Here is an 18520-nt window from a genome sequence, read left to right as displayed (position 1 = left end):
GCGGCAAATCGCCTTTCGCATTGCTGTCTCTGAGGTACCAAGAGTGATTTATTTTACTGACCTGCTTAGCGGCTGGCTTTATCTATTGCAACAGCCAGCTCCAATCTGTGGGGCTGATGCCGAGGAGCGTGGTCTGGTCAGGCACCTGTCATCTCCTTGCAGCTACCGGTGTAGGAGATGGGGCACGACCATGGGGAACAGCATGGGCACGTGGGGACACCTCTGCGACGAAACCTTGCAGGTGTTTTAAATGAGTATCGCTGCTAGTAGGCACGTATGTGCTTAGCACGAAGGATCTGAAGACACTTTAAAAATCCCAATATTCTTGTAAAGCCTCGGTCATCATTGTGTTCCATTGAAACTGGAGGAGCGCTAACTGGGAATTTTAAAGGAAGGCTGGCGGGAAATGATTGGTTCTGAGGGGAAAAGGTTTGAAAACAGAAAGTTTGCAGACAATTTCTGAGGCATTTTCCTACAATGTAGGTTGTGTAAGTATTAACTGCATTTTTTTCCCGAAGGTCTAGACTGAGAGGAATGTTTGGGAAAGCGGGGGGAGTTGGTGTTTACCATTCCCGCTTTATATTCAGCGTGTCCTCTGTGCCTCGGTCCAGTGGGGCGGATTATCTATTACGATGAGGAGCGAAATGGTTAATATCATTCGTGCAGGCCGGTGGCCGTTCTTAGCCGGCTCCCTCGGCGGAGGCAGGTGAAGGGGCCGTGGGTGAATGAAGCCGCCGGGATGGCGGGTCCGCCTTTATTCGGACTCTTTCCAGTGGCTCTCCCCTTTGGCCAGCCCGCCGGGAGAGCTGTGACACGGACCAGGGGAGGGCATACCGGGCCGCCCGTGGATGAGATGCCCGGACGGCCCAGAGCGGGCCGGACGCGGCCTCCCCTCGCCCGGCCCCGCGCCGGGCGCCCTCCCCAGCCGCCGGGCACAGGCTCCCCATGGCGTCCCGGCGGTGTGAGGGCGGGGGACGTCAGTGTGAGGGGGCCGGTCCTGGGAAGGGCAGGGCGGCCGCGTCCCGTCCCTCCCCGCCCCTCGGCTCCCTCCCTCCCTCCCGCCGGCTGGGGGCGGCCGGGTCGGGCGCTCGCCGGGATCCCATTCCTCCTTCCTCGGTGCATGGTCGCGGCGGGAGCGGGGGAGGGCGAGCCCGGCGGGGCGCGGGCCGGAGGCGGCGGGAGCGGAGCCCCAGCGCGGAGGAGCCGCCACTGCCCGGCGGAGGTGAGGAGGAAGAGGAGGCGGCGGCAGCGGCGCCGTCGCCGCTGAAGTTGTGGAGGGAAGGAGGGAGGACAGGAACCGCTGGCTGCCTTTCCATTCATTGACCGTGCGGCGGCCGGGCTGCAGCTCCCCTTCGTCTGGGGCCGGTAGCTGGGAAACTGCCCGGGGGTGGACGAGGCACGGCGCGGAGGTGGCGGCGGGGGACGGGGCTGTGGCGCCGCTGGGGAAGCGGTGGGGCGGGAGGGCGCCCGCTCGCCCCTTCCCCGCGGGGCGGCAGGGAACCAGGGCGCGATCCGGCGGGCGGCAGCGGGGCGCCCGGAACGGCCGGGCTCCCTCCTTCCCTCCCTCCTCAGCGCGGAGGTGCCACCGAGCAGCCAGCCCAGGCGGGCGGGGTGCCCCGCGCACACGTAGGCAGCACTGGGCGGCCGCCGTTGCCGTGGGGGTGTCAGTCGCCGCGGGGAGGGCGGCGGGGGGCTCCCGCCCTCCCCCCTGTTCCTTTTCTGTGGGAAGCGCCGTGAGGAACGGGGCGGGAACGGGGGGGAGCCGGGGCGGGACGGCGGGGTCCCATGAGTCTCACGCTCTTCGTGCGGGACGGGGAGCGTGAGGAGGGGAGGCGGCGGGAGCCGGGCTGCCCCCGGCCAGGCCTGCGCCCACCGGCCGCGGCACCTGCGGCCTCTCCCGAGGAGGGCGGGCGGGCGGGAGCCGGTCGCTTCCTCAGCGAGCTGCCTGGGGGAGACAGGGTTCAAAGCTCACCTTGGCGCCTTCCCACCGCCGGCGTGTTCTTCCTTCCCCTCGCCGTGCTGGGCTCAGTTCTCGAGGAGGAGCGGGAGTATCGCCTTTCTTAGGGCGCTTCAGGAAAGGGCAAGAAGTGCACGGCACAAGTTGCCGGCGAAGGTTTGTTGGTGGTATAAGGTGTCGCTCCGAAGGAAGCCGGTAACAGACTGCTGAGGTTGGATCCCCTTAGTCAGGAGTTGTGGGGGCCTGGGAGCAACATCAAGGACAACACCACGGACTGGCAGCGCGGTGTCCGGACAAGTGTGCGTTGCCGGTACGGTACCTGGTGGCAGAGCAGCTGGGGTTGCTCCATCGCAGGAGGCTCACACCCAGCCAGAAGGAAGCAGATGAGATGCTGTGCACGTCCTGATGGGAGATGTGTATTAAGAATAGCTGGAAAAAAAAATTAAAAAGCTCTAGCAGACCTCCTCTAGAGGAAAGTATTATATATGTTAATTAAAAGGTTTGGCTTTCTGAGGGAGACATTCCTAAGCTCCATTACAGATACCTTAGTGAAGATACCTCCTTGGTCCCAGTCCTGTGCATTCTCACATCTGCAGTGAGCTCTTTTGTTTTCAGGGGATTTGTTTTCGTAGTAGAAGCCTTATAGAGCTGTAAGGCCTAAATAAAACATACAGTGTGCACCAAGAGCAGCTCGTTAGAAAGTGTCAGTGATGCTAAAATCAATGTCCTGCTTTATTCTTCTGAATAAAACATGCTACAAAAATACAATCCCTGTTAATCGCCGGCACTTTCTTGAGTATTTTCTCCATGTCTGCCCACTGTTAGATGCAGGATATAAACAGACCGTCATTCTGTTCTGCTAGGGCAGTTGTTAATGAGCGAGTTTTATCTCAGATGTGGTGTTGTGGGACCATTCTTTGATTTTCATTGTATATGCTAATTGCAGCCACTCCAGCTTTAATCACATCACTGCTTTCCTTGACAAGTTTTCTCTGTCTGGGTCATGGGGTGGGTTTAATCAGTACTTCGGAAAGTGCCCACTTTATCTTTTTTTAGTTAATCATCTGTTTCTATTAAGAATTCTGGGAAATGCTTGAGTGATGATGTACCCACATGTTGGGTAAGTAACTGTAGTGTGTCATTTGCTTTTAAGACCATAAATCACTGTGACTGGATGCAGCATTCCTATATCAGAATGTTACAGTCACTTCTTTTTACCTATTTAATCAAAACATATTCCTCCACATCTATGTCCCTCTTGATTGTGCTGGGCTGGTAAATTTGGATGAGGAATACTGCCGCCAAAGACTGAAAGGAAGCCAGTAATTGGCACGATCCTTTTTCATGTTCTAGCTTGTAGCTGTGAAAATTGCTTGTGGTGTTCTGTAATACAGTAGGACAATGACATACTAAGTGCTATATGCTATTGCGTCAGCAGAAGGTGGTTGGATCGCAGGTGACTGTATAGCTCCCACCAGGCAGGAAACCCGATGTTTCATTTTGCATACAGTGTAGACATTATTGTTTAAATAATAATTACATGAAAAGAAGGATTCGTTATTTTTCTGAGTGATGTGAAGAACATAATTATTATTCATCAAAATCTGTATTTCCAGAAGTTTCTCCTTTGTTAGACAGTCAGTACCAGTTGGAGGGCTCCTCAGTGACAGAGATGTGGTGGTTGCGATGAGGGGATGTGTTGAACACGGGATGGCAGCTCCTAGCTGATGTAAGATTCCTGGTTATCCACTGTAGGCAACAACAAATTTCTAGGAATTTCAACCTCAGCATCTTAAAGCCAACTCATTACAAAAGGGAAAAGTCTCTTCACGTAGCAATAGCCCCCACTGGAACGGCTGGGCTTCCCCCTTGCCATTCCACAGTCTCAGAGCTGTTTGTTGGAGCTCAGAGGGGAGGTGAGGATGGCTGCTCCGCTGTCCCCAACTGTCCTTGCTTGCCATGTACACGTATGCGTCCACAGGCACATGCACACACGGCTCCTTTTGTTGGCTGACCCTTTGCACCATCCAGCCTGCAGAGAGGAGAGCAAAGGAGAGCAGCTTCTGAACTGCTGGTGGCATTTGGCAATGAGAGAAGCCGTTTTGTGCCCGCCATTCCTTCTGTCCCCATGAACAGGGGCTTTCTGTGTCTTCCCATTTGCCACTTTTCCGCTCTGTTTTTGGTGCCTGCCTTCCCCCACAACAGTTCCCATTTTTCTGCTTTCTGCCTAGGGGATAAATCATTTGGGTGTCAACATTTTGAAGTCACTTAGGAACAAGGGCAGAGGTGGTGGAGCGGCTGGAAGGTGTTACTGGCTCTCAGAACCCTTTCTTTGATGCAGAGACAATTGCTGATGTGATTATAGCTGACAAGTCTGTTAAAATGATGCCAAAGACTTTTGCTTAGATTATTTCTCCCTTCTGGTTTTCCAGCTTTCACAAAATTTGACAGGATTCTCCCAGGTCATGGTGCCTAAAATCTTCACTAGAAATTTGGAACTAACAGGGTTAGTTCCAAAATCATCTTCCTACATACAGATAAACTTGAATTAAGCTGAATGTAGGGCCTTTATAAAGCACAGATAAAAAAACCCTAGTGTTATTATCATTTGTCTTTTAAAATTGCTGGGGAAGTATGGTTAGATACTCCAAAAGCTGCATAAAGAACAGTTCTATTATTTTATTTTGAAACAGTCTTCTGAGTAAAGCAAATAGTTTCAGTCATTTTCGTGTTACGTTATTGAAAGTAATTAATGCATTTTGGAAAACGCTGCTGATCTGAGATCTCAGTTTTTTTTAATTGCCTGTGTTTCTCCCTATGTTTAGACTTTAGGAGGTCAGACATAAACTATGAGTAAGCATTTCAACGCCAGTTAATCAGAGAATAATCAATTTTCCTAGAAGTATTTTCCTGGGAGATAATTTTGTGGAAGGTAATTCCAAAGAAAACAAAATCCACAATGAGAAAATTATTAAACTATAAATTTGCTGCATAGGCAAGCAAATGACTGCAAATATCCCCAATCTGTGTGAGTAAATCAAGAATATATCTGAAATTCTGAGCTCAGGGAATACATGTAACAACTGGGCAGTTACCATTTCCATGACCGAGCACAAATAAATCATGGCAGAAGATATTTAGAGACTGTTGTGCTTTTCACACGATCTATAAAATCCAGTTTCTGATTCAGTAGATGTAGTAAAAAATAAAATACCCTCCCTACAGTCTGTTGCTAAAGATTAATTTCTCCAGGTTTCCCTGTATTCTGGCCTTAATAATCATACCATCTTTCTCAGCTTGGAGCTGTGTAGTAGTTAGATATGAGTCTTCAAAGGAGAATCACACACGTTTAGACATAACTGCATGAGCAGAGAGCTGCAGCGATATTTGTTCCTTAAAACATTTCCTATTTATATTGGTTTAAATGTTGATGTGTTAGCGTTTTCTTTGAGGCCCATGGTGAAAGCATGGAAACTAAATGACAAACCATGAAAATGAAATAGTAAAAAGATGTGAAAAATGTCTTTGAGAAAGGGCCATATTGTGTTGCAGCCGGTGAGAGGACTGCAATAAATGAACTAAGACACACAAGAAAGCCTTACTTTAAGCTGATTTTTCAGATCTTTTCATTTTCACCTTTTATGGCTTCTATTGCTCAGAAAGGATTAATGAAGCAATATTGTTAAAGCAGCTGCACAGCCTCCTTTGCCATTGGTATCAATGCCCCATTTCAAATTATTTTGTCTTAATGCTATCTTATTACAGAATCATAGAAATGTTTAGGTTGGAAAAGACCTTCAAGATCATCTAGTCCAGCCCTTAGCTAGCACTGCTGAGTCCACCGGTAAAACATGTCCCCAGGTGCCACATCTACACGTATTTTAAATACCTTCAGGGATGGTGACTCCACCACTTCCCTGGGCAGCCTGTCTCAATGCTTAATAACCCTTTCAGTGAAGAAATTTTTCCTAATATCCAATCTAAACCTCCCCTGGCGCAACTTGAGGCCATTTCCTCTTGCCCTATCAGTTGTTACTTGGGAGAAGAGACTGACCCCCACCTCGCTACAACCTCCTTTCAGGTAGTTGTAGAGAGCGATAAGGTCTGCCCTCAGCCTCCTTTTCTCCAGGCTAAACAACCCCAGCTCCCTCAGCCGCTCCTCGTAAGGCTTGTGCCCTAGACCCTTCACCAGTTTCGTTGCTCCTCTTAAAGACTAAGTAGGTATTGTTTATCCATGTTTTATACATGGTATCTAACATCTTATCAGTGAAAATGTCTTGGGTTTGAGTTAGCTTTAGAGGTCACTAATTGGCCTTCATGCTTGCTGACAGCTGACATTGCATACATTGTGTGTGTTCTCATGCATCATTTATTCACCAGTAACAGTACTAATGCTGTTGCTCTATTCCAGATGAATAACAGTAAGTTTTGTAGATAAAATCATATAATAGGCTTTAATAGAACAATTGATGTTTATTTTAAAGTTTGACTGCAGGTTGTTGGCCTTTTCATCTTGCAAGATTCTTTTTGATCCTGAGTGGGTTCTTCTGTTATGGTGCTTTAGAAAAAAATCTCCTAAGTTTACTGCTAATAGAAGTAGTCAAAGTGAAAATTGTAGCAATTAACCTGGGCCTGGTCTGAACTGAATATTGCATAGGCTTATTAAATGCTATACAGTTTTTAAACCAGCTTCATTCAAGTAGTATGGCTTTTCAGGGTGGCTGAGACTTTATGCAGCTGCGACAGAGCTTTCTTGGTTCAGCTTCTAGGCATAATCCCTTAAACCTGTTTGGAAAGAATCACCTGTGATGTGGGAGGATAAATTCAGTCTCTGTATTTGATCTTCTGTTGAGATTGCAGATGGGGTGCCAGTTGGTGCCATCTGTGTTTATAGATTTTGCAATAGTATTCACTGGGAGATTATCTGAAAGCCAAATCAGTTTACATAGGTCAGTGAATTGCAGCTTGCAAGGCTTATGTCTGGGATCACTGTAAACAGGTTTTTCAGAGTTTTCAGTGAACTTTCAGTTGTCAAAATCTGACCTCATCTCTGAAGTGTGTGGTGGTGCTAATGCACCGATTTTATATGATGGCAAATGCATTTGAGAGAAGCTTTATTTTAATGGTTCCATGCTCTTGTTTTGTCTCTCGGCATGTGTGTGTTGCTTTGATGCATCCCGTACAAACTAATTTTGTGGAGGGAAAGCTGTAGCAAAAATATTTTAATATATAGGGGTGGTGGGTTTTTTCCCCTGAAATGTTAACCAAGTGACATATATATGCAGTGCTGTAAATCTTGTCACTGTTCCTGCATTAAAGTACCTGTGTAAGAGACGGTGCTACAGATAAGAGTACAATTTGTCAGTTGCCTGGAGTTTACTAAAGCAAGATTTGTACAGAATTTCTCAAGAGAGTTCTTTATGTGCGAAGAACAGCAGCATCTTTTTGCACAAGTATTAGTACTGATGAATAGTATGTACTGAATTGTGCTTGTGATATAAACAGTGGACGGTATCTCCAATATAGTATGCAAATACTATAGCTCTGGAAGCCTTCTATGGAACTCATTTATTTAATAAATTTAGGCAGTAAGCGTACATGGTCATTGTGATAATTTTAGCAATTGTAACTCTATTTTAGAACAGACGTCTGATAAAACCTGAGCATCATTCTGCACAGGCAAGTCTGAATAATTTAAAGTTTACAAGAAAATTTCAAATGTAAGTTCAAGTCTAAATATGGTAACCTATTCTTTTATAGCTTTTATATGTTGAGATTAGTTGCACATATGTGCAGTTGGAGTGGGTTATGGAGTAGACACAAGCAAGTAACCTGAAAAAGTAAGTTCATATTTCCTCCAAACTGACACAAAACCTTGTCCATCTCATCTTGAAGAGTCTTAATTTTAAATTCAGTCATATTTGTTGTTTTGTTTCTGTGCTTTTAGAAGATTGGTTTAACTTACAGGTTCAACAGCAAGTGATGGGCCCAGTTTGGAATGATAATGAATTTATAGTTTTATGCTCAATAGGAAGTTTCATGCAATGGTATGTCTCTTCTCTCTTTGCATTGATTTTTCTCAGGACATTGTTTCTCTGATACGGTTTACCTTCAAAGAGTTAACAAAGGTCTCATTTTTCTCTGTGTTTTAGGTGTTCTTTAAGCTACTAATGTACATAGTACATGACAGCTAGCGTGCAAGATTTTCTGCACGCTGCCCAGCTGATTGCTCTGCTGAGATGCTAGATAATTTAGCAGAGGTAGCCAGTTTGCACAAATGTGTATGAGGTTTGTGTTGCGCATACGTGTTTATTCAGTCATTAGTCATGATCATGACTGCATAAAATCAGTGTAATTACCTTCAACCAATCTTTATATCTAAGTGACCCAGACCACATTCCATGACAGCCCTGACAGCTTGAATTAGAGTTAGCCTTTCATCGCAGCCAAATTTGGAGTACAGAAATATCCAGCCTTTCTTGAGCTTGCTCAGTGCAAGAATGGGACATGTTAATGTGAAAGAGTGGAAGTCTAGTCTAAAACAGAGCCTTAGGAATGTTCTTATTCATTGGCATTCAACCAGCGCATATCAGTGGAGTTTCCCTAGTTTTTCTGTTGCACGTTGCATGCATTGCACAGTGGATGTGCAATCTGTTGCTTTCAGGGTGCATCAGGAGTGTCACACGTGCATATATGGACTGTACTCTGCACAGTATGCATCTGCTTCCAAGCCACATTTCAAGAATGTTTGGGGAAGGTCAGGGAATATAAGCCCGTGCTTTCAGCACAATTTGTCCATATCTTGGCTGCTCGTCTTCCTTTCTTTCCACAGGCTTCTTGGAGTTGGGCAGGGAAGGGGTCTGGATGAATAGTTTATGTGTGAGAAGGTTGTTTATAACCTCGTTTTTTCCAAGGCATCCCTGTAATTCTGGGGCGGTTTTTTTGTTTTGGTTTTTTTTTGTTAAATCACTGAAAAGAAGTGATTCTGCCTCAGTTCCCAAGGAAAAGATCATAAAAAAAACAGGACTGGAAGAGGTCTTATGAAGTCATCTAGTCCATTCATCTGCCTCAGGTTAGGATCATCCACATCTGTCATCTGTGACTGTTTCTTAAGGAATTTAGCAGTCTCCCTTACATCATCCTGCCATAAGAAAATTGTCTTTTCATGTTATCCAATTCACACCTTTCTTGTTGCAGTTTGACACCATAACTGCTTGTCCGGCATCTGTCTTGGACAAAGCAAATAATTGTTTTTCTTCTTACAACATGTTTTATTATGTTTCTTCTTAACTATCATAGCGTGCTATTTCTTTAGGCCCAATTCTTTGACCTCACATGTGCTGTTTGCTCTATACCTTTTATTTTTGTTTCTTTTCTTTGGGTTGTCTTCCATTACTTCACTTCTGTCTTGTTCTGCCCAAGTTAAGACTCTGTTCTACTTGAGGTTTTCATGGTGTTGAATAAAATGGAATGGAATTGTCTTCATACGTGCTGACACGATGCATGTCTTCTTTGCAGCACTGTCACTCTTTTTCATGGTCAGGCAGTGATCCACCAGGTCTTCATCCAAGAACACAAGTTCTAAGACATTTTTCTCACTGATCATTTTATAGCTGGTTATTTCTGCCTAACTGTACCATCTTTCACATGTTCTTACTGAATATGACCCTGTTTCCTCAGGTCATACCTCCAGTTCGTCATTTTGAGTTCTCATCTTTTCCTTCAATAAGCATATTGACTTTTCTAGATTAACATTGTCTGGTAATGGAATAGCTTACTTTATCACATCATATGGATCCTGGAAATACTGAAACAAATATGCTTCGGAAACCTTACTTAAAAAAAGGGAAGACATTTCTAACTAAGTCTCTTTTTTCTGCTTATAACGATCCTTTTCAGGGAAGGAAATGTAAAGGAGAGAGAAAAATTTAGGACAAAGTATTTTCCTTGTCATGCAAGTGTTTTAAATTAGCCACATGTATTGAAGAATCTGTGGAAAGAAAAATTCACCAGACTCCTGGTAGTCCTGTGGACTGGGGAAAGCAATTCATGCCGATGCTAATGCTGGAGGGAAACATTCTTTCTCCTCAGGTCTGTCCATTAGTTTACAGGTGATGGAGGTAAATATTTTCACAAGAAACTTGTGGCCTCCATCCTTGTTTATTTTTGTAATGTTAATACTAGTTCATTGTATAATGGAAGCTCACTAAAAAATGCACTTTCAGGGCTAGCAGCTGTAGTTTAAAAAATGCAAGTTGTGTGTGAAAGAGGAAAACAGAAAGGTCAAACTCTGGCACAATTATATGTTGATAAGAAGGCAGGTTAAAAAAGAATTTGAGGAGTAAGTCAAGGAGCAGGAAGTCTGATGCAGAGACTGTAGGGCCAACAGATTATTGAAGAATAAAAAGAACATTCAGGGAAGGTAAGGCCATAGTAGAAAGACTAAGTGCATATTTTGATTTTCTGTTCATGGTTGAAGAAATTGATGGAGGTTTCTGCACTGGAGTTCTTTTCTATGTGAGACTCATTAGAGGGTTAGTCTCAAACTGAAATGTTGGCAGGAGACAGAGAAGAATTGGCAAAAATGAACAAGAGCAAATTGCCACATTCAGATTCACTCAGGAATGAAATAACTGCTGATTGTGCTGTTAACAGCTGAAAATGGTAAATGCGTGGCAGTTTTAGTGGGATACCAGGAGAGATTTGGTAACTACAGAGCAGCGTGCTGGCCATCTGTAACACACAGGTGTACCAAGGAGTAGACATAGTGAACACCTGTATAAATGCAAGGTAATGGGAGCGAGATAATATGATTTTTTGAAGGGGAAATAATGCCTCGTCAACCTGGAGATGATGGAGATCAAGTTTTATTTTTAGACTTCTTAGGTTTCAGAAAGACTCTCAAGGAAAGCAAGCTGCCATGGTGGGGGGGGTTAGTGAAGTTTCTTACGTGGATTCTGCTGTCTTAAGCAGAAAACCGAGGGTAGATATAAATGGTTTCTTGCCACAGTACAGGGAAGTTACCAGTGGAGATGCACGTGATCTGTTGTAGTGCCTCTACTGTTCGTTTGTTCATGCATAATTCAGAAGAAAGGGTAGATTATAGAGTTTCCGTGTGCTGCCGCGTTATTCAGGGTAGTAAACAACTGTAGAAATACTTAAGACCAAGTAACTAGGCAATAAAACAGTATATGCAACTTGGTTGTGAAGAAAAACTGATGATGTATCAGGGGCAGGGAGAGCAGACCTACCTTTGCTTGTAAAGCAATGGTCTCTGAGCTGGCTGTTACCTTCTGGATATAAGAAAGACTCTACATTTGTAATAAATAGTTCCACAAGTATGTCACAGTCAAAAAAGCAAACTAAGTGTTAGAAATCTGGGATTTTATAATTCTGTCTTAAAGGAATAGAGCACAAATCCACCATTTGTGTTGATGGTGTACCCACATCTTGAGTGTTGTGTGCATTTCTGGACCACCATCTCAAAAAGGATCCATGAGAAATGGAAAAGATCCAGAGAAGTGCTGCAAAGACAATCAGAGATGCATAACACCTTCCATACAAAGAACAGTTAAGTTGATGAGGAAAATGGACATCTGGGAGTACAATGATAATTTTATAAAACCATGAATGGCATGGTGAGGGTGATAGGGATCAGTTGTCCGTTGTCTCTCCCACTGCAAGAACTAATGAGCATGGAAATGAAACTAGCAGGTGTTTGGTTCGGGTTGGCAAAAAGAGGAGTTTTGTTTTGCGCACATATCATTAAGTTGTGTAACTCCACAGGATGTGGTGGATACTGAAAATTTATACCAATTCAAAGGGAGTCTGGACAAAATGAATGGAAGAAAAAGTCTGTAGAGAATTATAAATACATAAGTGTGACCTCTGACTTTGCAAGTCCCTGAGCTGCAAATTGTTGGAGACTGGAGAGTATTTGGGGAAAGTATGACTAAATGCTTACACTATTCTTATCCTCTTCCCCAGACATCTGCTTTTGGCTGCTCTTGGAGACGGGGGTACTGGATAGAAGATTTGACCTGGCATAATTTTAGATTTGTCTTTTCAAATTGTAAAAACTCAAGACACATTTTTCTGTGACTTAGCAGCTCAGGGTAGCATCTTGCAAATCTTGTACTTTGTAGACCAAAAGCCTCCTATTGGTTTTCCTTATAATTTAAGACAGAAGTACATTTTTAACAAAACACAAAAATTACCATGAACATTTGTCTGTCTCCTGTCAGTTGGCGTCAGCTACAAATTATGTTTCATTTCACTCATGCTAAACTGCCAGATGAGATAATACATATTGTCTCGTTTAGGGAATCTAAGCAGCTATGTCTGTAATTCTGACTTGTTTTTTCTGATTTATTTCTCCTACACGTGTGTGAAATTGTGCTTAATATGGAAGTTTTTTGTTTCTCTGCCCTTCTCCCTTCTACTATAGATACATTTTAACTGTTGACATGAACACAAAATATGTGAGATTCCCTGCAGAGTTAGAGAAAAGACTGAAAGCTGTTAGGTTTCTGATTGGGACAGAGCAGTATAGAGGGAGGAGGGTGCTGTGTTACTTATTTTTCTGCAGACACTGATTTACTGGATTGAGTTAGAGTGTTAATTCAATGGTACTTCTCTAGGGCACTCACCAGCAGATCAAAAACGCATAACAACATGATGCAGACATCTCACATAAACATACCTCGTCAGCCCAAATTTTGGTGTTAACCTTGTACTAGTAGGTTTTCTGCTCGGTCAGATACTGTTTGTCTCTCTGCAACTCAGATGATGCCAGACCAGGTATTGTTCATCCTCCTTCAGCTGGCATGGAGTCAGCATGAATGCAGCATCCTGCGCTCTGGCAAACTTGACAGAAATGTGATTGTGTCCGCACCTGCTCGGGGGTGAATTTATTGTGTGTTGATCATACCAGATGGTAATGTACCAGATGGTAATCTGGCATTAATGAGGACACTGCCATGTGTTGCACATGCATTCTTTACTTTTCTGTCATGTATTAATATATTTAACTCACTTTTGCTGGGTTTTCCGAAGTGGCTCTAGGGGTTAAATTAACAATGCCTTTCACTCCAGACTGTATCTTCAGGCTTCTTCATGTCTTACCACCTAAATGTGTCCTCTATTCTTGTAAGACCAAATAAACAGTTTTATCCTCCCTTTCTCTGTGGTCTGAGGCATGGAGGAAAGTAACTTTGCCTGGAGGTGGAAAGCTTGTGTGGTGGTTATACTGCCATGTAGCTTTTTTTTGTACCAGGCGTTAGCCCATTCTGTGTTACTGCAGGTTATCCTGTGCTGCTGTGGTGGAGGCTGGGTTAAAAAGGCAAGGATCATGCAGCTATTAGGAAGTTCTTTCCTGAGCCTTCGTAGTCTGTTCCTACGTTTGCTGAAGTAGATTGGTAATATTGAAACTCCTTACAGTCTACTTTATGTACCGAAGTGGGCTTTATTGAAATCTGTGGATTTGGAGGTGGAAAAAGAAGGGCAACTCTGGGTTTGTGTAGGTGAGACTATTGAAGTTTGTTGTAAATAACTGAGAGTGCTGTTTTGTTATTGTTGGGATATTTGTATGTAGTAACTACTTTGATCTCTGCACACTGAGTGAACGTTAATTAATGTTACTACAGCAGAGTTGTTTTGTGACCACCTTAAGAATAAACTGTAGGAAAACCCAGAAGTACTGTCATGTTCAAGTATCATCATCTGATACCCACAAATATTTGAACTGATGTATTTGCATATAGCAAATACAGTTATCTTCTCTGAAGGTTTATTAAAGCTGTGCCAAATGCAATCAGTTGAAGTCAGCAGCATCACAGCTGGGTATTTTGGAACTGATAAAGAAAGATATGTTTTCTGTTTAGACAGGAAAGTTGTCCAGCTCTGTTGGACTAAAAGACTTCATTGAGGACAAGGGAAGGTTTGGCCATGTCATTATCTGACTATACTGAGAAGTATGTCAGGTAACATGAAGCTACTGTTTAGATATCTATCAGTCTGCCTTTTATCTGAAGAATAATGCAAAGTTCTTTCCTAGAGAATCAGGGAGTATATCTGAGGGGCTCATACTTTAGATACAATCTGTGAAAACAGTCCAAAGAAAATCAATCTAATGATTTTTCTCCACTTAGCCTTCTGCTATTGAGTTCCGGTTGAAAAGAAAGAAAAGAAAAATGGCCTTGTGTCTAGCTATCAATCGATCGATTCATCATTGACCTTAGACATAGTATCTATGATGGTAATTCTTATTCTAGGTTTTTATGTAACCAAACCGTACTTTTTAGGAGAAAACTGATAAAACCCTCTTTTTGGAGGTTAGATTATGGAAGGGAGATCATTAATTGAGTGATACTCCAAAGAAGTCTTTACGCGCCTCCTTTCCTCCTGCAATAATCATGGTTAAAATTTTAAGCACAGTAATAATAATAATAATGATAGGTAAGACATATCTGTCAAGGTTGTCAGACATTAGTTTATTCTTCATTCCTTAATATATTACTCCTGAAGATATCAGAAATTGTCTCAAATGCACAAGAAGTTTTATTGTCATAAAAAATGAATTTAATAGCCAATTAACAAATCTTCTATTTGAAGTTTTTCATTCTGAATCCTTATCTATGGCCATAGAGTTCTCTGCCAGGGGACAATCTGCTTTTGTAGGCACTGATGTTTATTGCTTCGCTTTCCACTCATGCTTGCTTTCATGACTAAGTAGAATATATTGTAGTATGTATAATAGTAGTAATGTATAGTAGAATTTTTTGGTTTTTTTCAGTGAGGATGAAGAGTACAGATTTGCATCAAACAAGCCAGATAATTTCGAAAACAAATGTGTCCCTTTCTAATGTACTTTCCTCTACTGGAAAGACTGAACAAAGACAAAGACTGATCAAAGTCAATGCTGTCATTGCTCCCTTGTGTTTTTCTGTATCTGATAATGTGAAAGGCTATTTATAAGCACTGGTTAATTAAAATCCAATGCATCAGACCCATATCTGTCTCTCTGTCTGGGCTGAGGCATCATTCATCAGCTGAGGGGGAACAGTATATGTGTAGCCATCTTTGCAAACACACGTAATATACTCCATATTATCTCTGAAATCCTCAGACATTACGGCCCATTTCAGGAAGATGTTTGTCTGATAAATGAAGAATGGGCAATTACAGTTGCATTGAATAGCATGGTGAAGCAGTTTGCAGTCTAGGGGGAAACAAGATTATCCAATACTTATTTTTAGTGGGCTGACTTAGGCCATTATGTGCCCCTCCTCATTGAAGTTCTCAAAAATATAAAGCTTATTTCCCCTTTCTTTTTTAGAAAGCAGTGTTTTGTTTTTAACATTGGTTTCCCATGGTTTCCTGCAAAGCCTCAGGCTCTCAAAACATCTCCTTATTGAGAAAGGAAGCAGGTACAGTCAAGTGTTTGTTTTTTCTAAACGAACTGTAATTGATAAGAATAGCTGAAAACATTACGTGAAATAGTAACAAATAAGTACTGGCTTCATATTCACAGATGTCCTAGAAGGGTCCTGTGTGCCAGGCATTGTCCTTGTAAAGAGAAGAACAGGCATAAGGTCTAAGTGGTGGTGCAAGGGTGGATGCAAGGGCTCAACAGATGGACTCTGAAGTCTGGGCTCCTCCAGGCAAAACCCCCGGTGCTCTGCTTTCTCCCCAACAGTTTTCTCTGAGCTTCCTTGCTCAGGGCAGGGAGCGCTCCGTTGTATTTGTATTGCCATGGAAATTCTCAGTTTGTACCTCTCTAATCTCTGTTTATCTCGTTACCAGATGATAGCAATTGCCTGTCTGCTGGTCTTGCAGTGAAACTAGTGTCCTGTTTAAAAAATAATAACTATGTCCACCTACTGGTTCTGTCTGCTGTTCGCAACTGGCAACTTCCTAGTCTCTTCGCTGTACACTACCTTTCTGTTTTTGCATATAACTCTAAATTACTTGGTTCTGGATATGTTATATGTCATAGTAGTTTTGGATTTAACTAGTTCAAATTAAATGTTTCTTTTGTTTTAACATGCGCATGCTGTTACACCATTAATGGTTGAGTAATGTAGTAGTAGTCTTTGTTTATGAACCAAGAGAGGAATGAAAATTGCTGCTCATCATTGTCCTTAGTGGGTAGATGCTGGTCCGTGTTTTAAGCTTTGAATCTTAGTTTTTCCATGCATGCTTTATTTTAGGGGGGTTTTGTCCATGTCTTCATGTGACTGAGATAGATTTAAAGGGGCAAATGGCTATATATGGCTATAGTCAGCCTAAACCTGTCTACGCAGCAGAAACTTCATTTTTTTTTTTCCTTTTTTCTATGAAGTTCATGTGCTCTCACAGTGGAATAAATGATTCAGTAGTTGTTTTCTCCCCGTGGATTATGACTCTGCTGGGAGCCAAGTTTTTGAATAGCTCCTATGTAATCTGTTTTGTTTTGAAGATAGGGTATGTGTGGTTTGTCAAAAGGGCAGACATTCTTTACCTGTCAGCCAGTTTGAGGAGAAGCAACCATTGAACAAAAAATTTCATATTCCTCCTGTAATTTAACATGGTTGGGAACTAGTTGGTTTTCCCTTTCCTTTTGCATGGAGATTTGGATGTTTGTAACTTGTAGGCTGGCAGAAGTCGATCTGCACCCACTTCTGTGGTTGCTGACTGTGGCTCAGACCGCTCTGCAGTTCCGAAAGCTGTTGCATCTTGAAGTTTAAAAAAATAAATGAAGCAGTGAATGGAAGACTGTCTAAAAATGAATTTGTTTCTCCTCTCGTGTTGGAATTATTTGAGGGTGCAAGCCTGTGCAGAGGTCTGTAGCTGTTCCTGCATTCTCAAATGCCACTGGGATAGCCAGTATTCAGTCTGGCAAGGGCAGTAGTTCTTGAGGTGCTGGTGACCATTTGGTGAATGTCTTTCTCTACTTTTCTAGCCATATGTAAATAATCTGAGCTTTGCCCTGAGTGGGTTAGTTGCTTCATGGTTACTATGTGTGACTTTCTGGAAGGAGTGTGTGGTCCGAGAGACCTCACAGATTTCCTGGATGTGGCCCACACTGTAATTGTGTCTGTTATTTATTATATCCTTTCAGAAACAGAAGATAAACTAGTTTCCCTAATGATCATGTGTTTTCATATGCTTAAATGAGTTTCTGCCTTTAGAGGGAAGTTATTTTGGCTCCCTTTCACTTATTTTTCTGTGTGCTAATGCTTTTGCTCAGCTCAGCTGGAGGATTCACCACCTACGCATTGGTTTGTTCCAGCACAAGGTAGATAGTTATTTAAATATGTGAACAGTTAAATTTTTAAACACATGCACTGTCTGGAAAATATTATAAAAGCAAGTGGCTACGTGTTGCAGTTTTTATGATATTTAATATTTATAATAATGTGATTGCTTGTTACATGGTTAACTTTTGAGTATGTACACAGACACAGTCTTAATTTTGTTTGATTGGACATGTGAAAAAAATACTATTTGACCATAATTGACATAATTTCATAAATATTTTTTTCAAACTCGCAGTTCACTCTTGTGTCAAACTAATATATAATTCCTCAGGACAGGAATCTGTTAAGAAAATACCAGCAGAGACAGACATCATAGTATCATCCCTCATTCAGCATCAAGCCTCCCAAATTAAATATCAGCAGGAAAAACACTATTTTGAATTTTATCTTGAAAAATGTTATTTAATACTATGCAGCTATGCCGTTTAAACTAAAAAGCAATGGGTCTGAGAAACCTAAAAACTGTTACTTTTTAAAGAAATGAGAAAATGCATAAGATCCGAGTTTGAGATAGCGATGTAAAAAAATCGGTTCCAATTGTCTGCAAAAATATTCTATGGAACAAGAAATGGGGAAAAGAAAAAATGTTTCCTTCTGTTTTATAACACGCCTCTCTGCCCTGGAATACATTTACGTTTGTTTGAATTGCAGGCAGTTTCAGGTACCTGTTATGAAAAGAGGTTGACAGAATCCAAGGAATTAAGACAAAGGTGTCAGAAGGATCAAAGGGTGGGTAGGATGATTTATGAGGAAAACAAAACTACTCTTAATGGCTTTGTTAAACAGTGGTGAAATGAGGTCAAAGAAGCAAGGTGATAATAGGATGAAATAAGGAAAATGTGGGCTGTGTGTCAGTGTTACTTTGTGTATTGAAATCATTTTCTCTGGAACTGTTTCCTGTCAAATACCAAAAATTGCATTACTCACATATGATAAAATTAAATAGGATGCTTTGTTCAGAAAGCAGTGCTGTAATGAGCAGTCTTGCATTGACCTAGACTGACCAGACTGTCTGTTCCCTATCACTAGTTTCTAAGAACAGTTTGTGGGTTTTTTCCTTTTTGTTTTGTTTTTAAACAAACTTTAGCTTCATTAGTGCTAAAGTTCACTAGTTCTTGAACTTGTGTTAGAGGTTGCAATGGAAGTATTTGTTGAATATTGACCTTAATATACAGAACCTGGAGGGTCACCACAATACTTCAATGTGTAGGTTTGTAGTTAACCCTTTCATTCTCTGTCTCTAGGAAATTTTTCCGTTTCATGC

At 42.3% G+C, this 18520-nt stretch overlaps 1 protein-coding gene across 4 annotated transcripts in view; it reads left to right on the top strand.

Annotated features, from left to right (window-relative positions):
* Positions 1-1061: 1061 nt before the first annotated feature.
* Positions 1062-18520, top strand: part of LHFPL2 (LHFPL tetraspan subfamily member 2) — a 123256-nt gene continuing 105797 nt past the window's right edge. For 3 of the 4 annotated variants that reach the window (XM_054185132.1, XM_054185130.1, XM_054185129.1), the window contains exon 1: positions 1062-1222. The gene's annotated coding sequence lies outside the window, so the exon portion shown is untranslated. Of the gene's footprint in view, positions 1223-1916; positions 2268-18520 lie in introns of those variants that run through there. The other variant, XM_054185133.1, reaches the window with a different exon arrangement.

Source organism: Rissa tridactyla, chromosome Z, assembly GCF_028500815.1.
Source record: "Rissa tridactyla isolate bRisTri1 chromosome Z, bRisTri1.patW.cur.20221130, whole genome shotgun sequence".
Classification (NCBI taxonomy): Eukaryota; Metazoa; Chordata; class Aves; order Charadriiformes; family Laridae; genus Rissa; species Rissa tridactyla.
This window is presented reverse-complemented; position numbering and strand designations above follow the sequence as displayed.